This window comes from Saccostrea cucullata, unplaced genomic scaffold (genome assembly GCF_032062105.1).
Source record: "Saccostrea cucullata isolate Sc308-1 unplaced genomic scaffold, CSIRO_AGI_Scuc_v1 ctg25, whole genome shotgun sequence".
NCBI classification, from domain to species: Eukaryota; Metazoa; Mollusca; class Bivalvia; order Ostreida; family Ostreidae; genus Saccostrea; species Saccostrea cuccullata.
This window is the reverse complement of record NW_026937967.1, coordinates 679,146-686,847: the sequence shown is the minus strand read 5'-3', so window position 1 is coordinate 686,847 and position 7,702 is coordinate 679,146.

The following is a 7,702-nucleotide window of genomic DNA, read 5'->3' as shown; positions in this document are numbered from 1 at the left end:
TGTAATTAAAGAGCAAAAATTGCCCAATTTTAACTTTCAGTATGTTATCGGAAATGCGGTTGAATAATGCACTTTGTTATCGGATAACTCGGTTTTGGTTATCGGAAACAAAGGTTGTCATAGATTAGGGAAAAACGCAAAGAAATGACAGAAATCCGTATGAAACCTAAATATTTAAAGTGGCTGGCACGATTTTCTAATTTTTGGCTTTAATTTGACTCTTTTAAGAATTTATAACTTTTAAAAAATGAGTGCATTTTTGGCATTTCTCACTGAATTCTGCATGATCTTGACCTGTTCGAAAATATGGTATAAGTTTTAAATTTCATTTCAAGGTACCGAGGTCGCCCGTGTGGCGCAGTGGTTAAAGTGCCTGCTCTAGAGCCGCCAAGTAAGGAGTCGATCCTTACGTCGCGGGTTCGTATCCCACAGTGGGACGTCGCAGTAGGTGCTGGCACAAAAAAGATCCCTCACTGCTCAATGGCCCTAGGTGCTGAGTATAGAAAAATTTTGAAGCTCTCCGCCGGCAAGTGATGGCGTCTCCATATGACTGGAAAATTCTCAAGAGGGCGTTAAACAACATACAATCAAGGTGCTGAGCGCATGGAACTGTTGCTACCCATTTTTAGGTCACCTGAGTCACTCAGGTGACCTATTGCTATCTGTTTTTGTCCGTCGTCGTCCGTCGTACGTCGTTCGTCGTACGTCGTTCGTCGTCAATCGGTCGTAAACTTTTGAACATTTTCAGCTTCTTCTCTGCAACCACTGAACCAATTTCAACCAAATTTGGCACAAAGCATCTATGGGGGAAGGGGAACAAAAATTGTGAATTTCATGATCCCTGCCCCCCTGGGGCCTGGGGGGTGAGGCCAAAACCACTACAATTAATGCAATCTTTAAAAATCTTCTTCTTTACTCTTGGACATCAAGCAGTCAAACTGTTTGCATGATTGTAATCAGCATTGAGTCCTTTACCAAAATTGTGAAATTCATGGCCCTTGGGTCAGGGGTTCTTGTGCTAGGGCGGGGCTAAATAAGTATATAGTGAAAATGCATTATTTCTTTGAAAATCTTCTTCTCTGCTCCTGAATATTAAATAAACTAACTAAGTACATAGTTATGATGAGCAAGAGTGCCTCTACCAAAATTGTGAATTTTATGGCCCCAGGGTCAGGGGTTCTGGTGTTAGGGCGGGGCTCTATTGATTATATAGAGAAAAGACATGAATTCTTTGAAAATCTTCTTCTCTGCTCCTGGGTATTAAATAAACTAGCTAAGTACATAGTTATGATGAGCAAGAGTGCCTCTACCAAAATTGTGAATTTTATGGCCCCAGGGTCAGGGGTTCTGGTGTCAGGGCGGGGCTCTATTGATTATATAGAGAAAAGACATGGATTCTTTGAAAATCTTCTTCTCTGCTCCTGGGTATTAAATAAACTAGCTAAGTACATAGTTATGATGAGCAAGAGTGCCTCTACCAAAATTGTGAATTTTATGGCCCCAGGGTCAGGGGTTCTGGTGTCAGGGCGGGGCTCTATTGATTATATAGTGAAAATACCTGAAATCTTTGAAAATCTTCTTCTCTGCTCCTAGGTTTTATATAAACTAACTAAGTACATAGTTATGATGAGCAAGAGTGCCTCTACCAAAATTGTGAATTTTATGGCCCCAGGGTCAGGGGTTCTGGTTTTAGGGTGGGGCTCTATTGATTATATAGTGAAAATACCTGAATTCTTTGAAAATCTTCTTCTCTGCTCCTAGGTTTTATATAAACTAACTAAGTACATAGTTATGATGAGCAAGAGTGCCTCTATATACCAAAATTGTGAATTTTATGGCCCCAGGGTCAGGGATTCTGGTGTTAGGGTGGGGCTCTTTTGATTATATAGTGAAAATACCTGAATTCTTTGAAAATCTTCTTCTCTGCTCCTAGGTTTTAAATAAACTAACTAAGTACATAGTTATGATGAGCAAGAGTGCCTCTACCAAAATTGTGAATTTTATGGCCCCAGGGTCAAGGATTCTGGTGTTAGGGCGGGGCTGTATTGATTATACATGTATAGTGAAAAAACATTAAATCTTTGAATATTTTCTTCTTTGCTCCTAGGTTTTAAGCATATGAACTACCTATACAGTTATGAGTATTCCTTAATCTTCAAGAATTGAAAATTTCAAGGCCCCAGGGTCAGTTGTACCATAGAGGGGGGGGGGGCTGTACTTATATACTGAAAATGAATGAATTGTTTGAAATGTGCTCCTTGGTATTAATCAAATATTTTTGAAAAGCAAGGATGCCTTTCCAAAAATAGTGCAATGTGAGGATCTAGGCCTAAGAGTCAAGGGTTCATGTGTGGTAGTGGCACTACTGATTATTGCTGAATATTACTTAGTTGAAATGCATTTGTTGTTCCCCTATCCTGCCTATGGGTATAAAGTAACCAAACTAAGGAACTGCTAAATGTATAGTTATGATGACCAAATTGTAAATGCTATAGCATCTGGCTTAAAACATGGATCAAATTCAATCACTGGAAAGTTTTTGAATAATGCTCAGGTGACCTATAAGGCCCATGGGCCTCTTGTTATCGAATAAGGTCAGTCACCGCCGAGAATCAAATTCACAACCTTTAGAACACGAATACATTTATAAGTTTGGTATATACATGTAAAGCAATTAAAGAATTTAAACTCAAGGGTGGTTAGATGAATTTCCAAATAGGTGCAGTTAGACCAAAATATATGACATAGAATTCAAAATTGTGAGGATAATAGAGGTTGACTTTAAAATATTACAAAATCATGCATAAACACAGATCTCTAAATCACCGGAGGTTGTTTAACGTACCAAGAAGGAATAAGAACCCCCTGATGAACGGTCATATCCCGAAGTGTGTTCAAATTCAATGTGTAGATAGAGCTAAATGCTCGGATGGAGGGGTGTGTGTGGCTGACATAGATTTTGCATTGCTATTGGATGTTTGCGAAAGCAAAAATACTCTGCCCCCCCCCCCCCTTGTAATTGAAAACGCAAATAACTGTTTGTAGAAAAAGTTAAACATACGAGGAACTGAAGTGAAACAATCAGCACCCCTTCCTCCTAAGTAGTAGGTATTTTTAGCGTTTGGAAATTGAGTTATATATATTTTTTAATTAAAGTGTTTCTAACACAATAAAATTCCAGTCGGCTCCCTTTATCTTATTTTTTTTTTTAAATATTTTTTTCTGGACCATGTTTTTTTGAAAGGATAGTCTCTTTAATCTACTACATATCCAAATTACATTGTATAAGAAAAAATTAAGAATTATTTTTCTTTAATGTTGACAGCTGTCTGATTGACACAAGATCACATTATCAAGTATTTAAAAAGTCCTATAAAGTGGGTGATTCTATTTTAAGCTTCTAAAAATATGTTAAGGTTCTTCTGCGGAGCAACATAAGTCCTGACGTTACAGTCACTTGTTTCATATACGGGGCACCCCTACTTAAGCCACACCTGCTTTATGTGTAACTGTGACGTGATAATAAATTGACATTACTGGACAAAAAAAAATTAGTTCCCCGGGCAATGGGGTAATTGAACATTTTTTAAAATTCACGTATCTGGTATATGGGAAGTCTAAAGCAAAATTGTTATGATTAATTAAACATATTATATTTACGTCTGAAACCGCCTGAAGCGAAAACAAGAAAAATGATTGAACAGGTGAGTAGTTCTCTTATGAATTTATAATTATTAATTTTATCTATATACATTCATATCAAAACAAACTTTTACTTTTGCTATTTTCAAGGATTGGCAGATTATGATGGACTTTTTTCAATCCATTTATGAAGTTAAAGGAAACTTTTTAACCTGGGTTTCCGATAACATACACCCGTCAAAAACCGAAGTATCCGGCAACATCAACCGTGTTGCCGATAACATGTTTTCAACTAACGAGACATTTTAAAAGACTGTTTACTAACCCTTAATTTGGATTTTTCATCTCAGTTTGCTGATCTAAAGGTATCTGATTGTCCATAGAATAAGTAGATTAGTTTGTTTGATAGAATAAACTAATTTTTAATTCTACAGAAGTAAAAATGTGATCACATATTCCGATTTTTTGGTAAAATATCATTTGAAAGAGCTGTAGATCTTTTGAAAGAGAGTGATTTGGTTTGTGCTTGCTGCTGCTGAAAGTATAATCAATTATATGTCATAGATCACAAATTTTGTTTGCTGAAATACATATTTATCGTAGAAATATGAAATTTAAAATTACCCACATTTTCTAAACATTGCTTTTCTTGCACCGAGTGTCCGATAACAACCGAGTAGCCGATAACGCGTTGAGCAGTGTGATCTTTGTCTTATATGATCTTTCGCGTTCTTAAAGGTACTTGGACACAGATTTGAAGTCAATTTTTTCTCTATAATATTACGACTTATATATTTTAATAGCATTTCACACAAAAATCAATTAAAAATCTTATTTTATTTATAAGTTATTAAATTTTTTATTTTTTTGGCGGGTTTGATTGACACGTCCTTGCACTTTCACAAATTTTAACTTTATTCTCAATCCTTAGGGAAAATGGCAATCTTGTTGTGTATTAATGAAAAATATTAATACTATAATCCAGAAAATTAAGAGTAGACATGTTCGAAAGCAAAACACACACACAACGTATTGTCAGTCCGTGCAGTTGTGGTGAGCAGACTTTGGCAATTAAACGCACCCGGTGAATCGTAAACACAAAACAATAACACGCTCTTGCCTTGTTTACAAAAACTGTGTACATAACACGAGTGTGTTCGATTTGCTAAACTCTGTACACAACGGAATGACAATACTTGTGAAGGAGTTTTGCTTTCTAACATTTCTACTCTGATTAAAATTTTTTTCTGGATTTAAGTTTTAATATTTCCCAATAATACACAACAAGATTGCCATTTTTCCTAAGGATAAAGAATAAAGTTAAAATTTGTGAAAGTGCAAGGATGTGTCAATCAAACCCGATCACAAATCAAACCCGCCAAAAAATTTAAAGTTTTAACATCTTTTTAATGAAATAAGATTTTTAATTAATTTTTGTGTGAAATGGTATTAAAATATATAATTCGTGATATTATAAAGAAAAAATTAACTTCAAATCTGTGTCCAAGTACCTTTAAAATTATAAGCTAAAACTCAAATTAATATGAACTTCAAACAATATGTATTTGGGAGATGATACATTCACTCTTTGCTTTGAAAACAGCTCAGGTGGATTGAAAATGAATTTCGATCTGCAATTCCAATCCGACGTTTTCCCCACGTCCGCGTCGAATTCTACCCGCCCATTTCATTGTCTATCACTGAATGTTTTGATTGTAACAGATAGAAATGACGTAAGTTGTATATTTCCAATTTTGCCAGTTAATGTTCCGCGGTCTTAGAGACTTCATATTTGGTTTGCATACTACACTAATTAAGTTCTTTCAAATGACACCAAGGTCAATGATCTTATGACCTTGATTTGACTTATCTGCTAAAAATAGTTTTTTGAACTTTGTTGTCGCCGGGCGCATGATAGTGTTTCACAAACACACCAGGTTTTAGATTTGAATTTTGACATTGACTGTAAATTTCGAGTTTCGATTGGAATTGAGCTCCATTCGTTTTTAACTATACAGTAGGAATAAATGTCTTACAAGTTTTTAATCGACATTGTTGGAATATCATAATTTTGAGAATTCCTTGTAGAGGCCTGTGTTACAGCGCGTATCTGGAAATATCGTCCATGAAGTATTCTGGCACTAATTAAATTATTATGAAGTTTGAACATTGTTTTTAATCTAGCTTCTTGTCTTCTACAACTAAGAGGTTCCCATTCCGTTTCAAAATAGAGTGCATCTTTGGAGTTTGGAACCTATAGTTGTTAACCCTGTTAAAATTCTATAGCTGCATAAAGTTAAGTTTTTCTAACTTATCATTATCACCATGCACACTGAAGCGTAATTAAGTTGCTGTCTTATGAATGATGTATACATGAGTTTGAGATAGAGTTTTTCGATTTACTTTAAATTTTAATTTTTTCAAAAGAGATGTTTTATAGGCATTAGACAGTATATTCATAATATGAGGTGATTAACTAGCATCATGTGAAATAGTACTCTGAGGTGTGTTCAGTAGTGAAGTCTAATTGACATTGTCAAAAAAAGCTTTAATTAATTAATTAGGATATTCAATGCATGTTTTTCTTTGTGCTAAAAATTATTGCTTTAGTTTTAGAGGGATAAAATTTCAATAACCATTTTAGACCAAAGTTCTATGTCTAGCATTTAAATCTTTATTGAAGTCTCTTTCAATTATTTTCACATTATATATGTGACGAATGCTGCAAAGAATTATCATCAGCAAATAATCTACAAAATGTAACCATATTACCATCAGCATCAGTCACATAAGTTAAGAACAAAAGTGGTCCTAAAACCAACCCTGGGAAACACCAGCTAGCTTATAATAAGGGTCTGGGTGTTGATAACAAGAAAGTTTTTGTGTTATGTAATATTCAGATGCAGCATTTTTAGAAAGCGTCAACTTCAGATAAAACCAGTTTCAAAATACAGAGAACTCCCGCTTTTGATAGCCCCTTTTTGCCTGAAGGAATTGTAGCAGAAACCAACAAATGAAAGATCCAACTTTTTTGTTAGATTGGTAGATTAGCTGTAAATTTGACAATTCGACATTAAAAAGTAATGCATTTCACTACAGAATGCATCATATCCATCTAAGAAAAAGAGTATGACAAATTATGCAAATCATACATTTTTCAACGTATTGTTCTTACTATGAGTTTCTATTTTTGATGAGTAATTAACATTTTCATGAATAATGTTTGCAAATTTCTTATTACTTTTTGAATTGTACCATCATGACTCTAGATGCCAATGGTAATATTTACATAATTTTATTACTATTGTTTTCATTTTACATGCTTTTACATCCAAAATATTTCTTTTTAACTGTGTAATTAACTTATCGGTAAAACAAAAATATCTAATTAATTTTTAGCATTTGTGATGTCCTGCTGAAATAGAAAATAAAAGTCTTAATAAATATTTTTAAAGGTAAACCCGACTTGATTTTTTCCATAACGCATGGTCTGTAAAATGGCCAGGCCAGGGGTTCGGACCGCGGATGATTCCGCTAACTGGTTATTATACCGTAAATTCGTCACCATTATAATGCATGTGTCGAAGAAAAGCGATACGTACATGTACAGGTTTATCTTATAAATAAATATAAATTTTCACTTGACTCCTGACCTGAAGAATGTTACGATGTTGTCATATTTGTTTTAGAAAATAATTGTATTTAATTCCATGATACTGGCTTCAAACGCAGGTCGGTTTATTTCGTTAATTATGGAAGAAGTAAATGTACGTTAACTCATGTTTTGACACTGAAGTTAAAATTATCTATTGTAATCTTGAAATGAAATCCCCCTTTTAAAATTAAAGTCATAATATACATGTATATATGCATGATTTTTCTTATCATTTATTTAATTATTTGATAGATTGATTTTATTTATGGCATATTCTTATGAATTAAAAAAGAACGCTTCGATAGCTTCTTAAGTTGGCCAGTGCGGTAGGCATCAAAAGCCTGAATGTTAATTCGATGGTCGGTACGTTCTCCAGACATTGAAGGTATACAAGATATACACAAC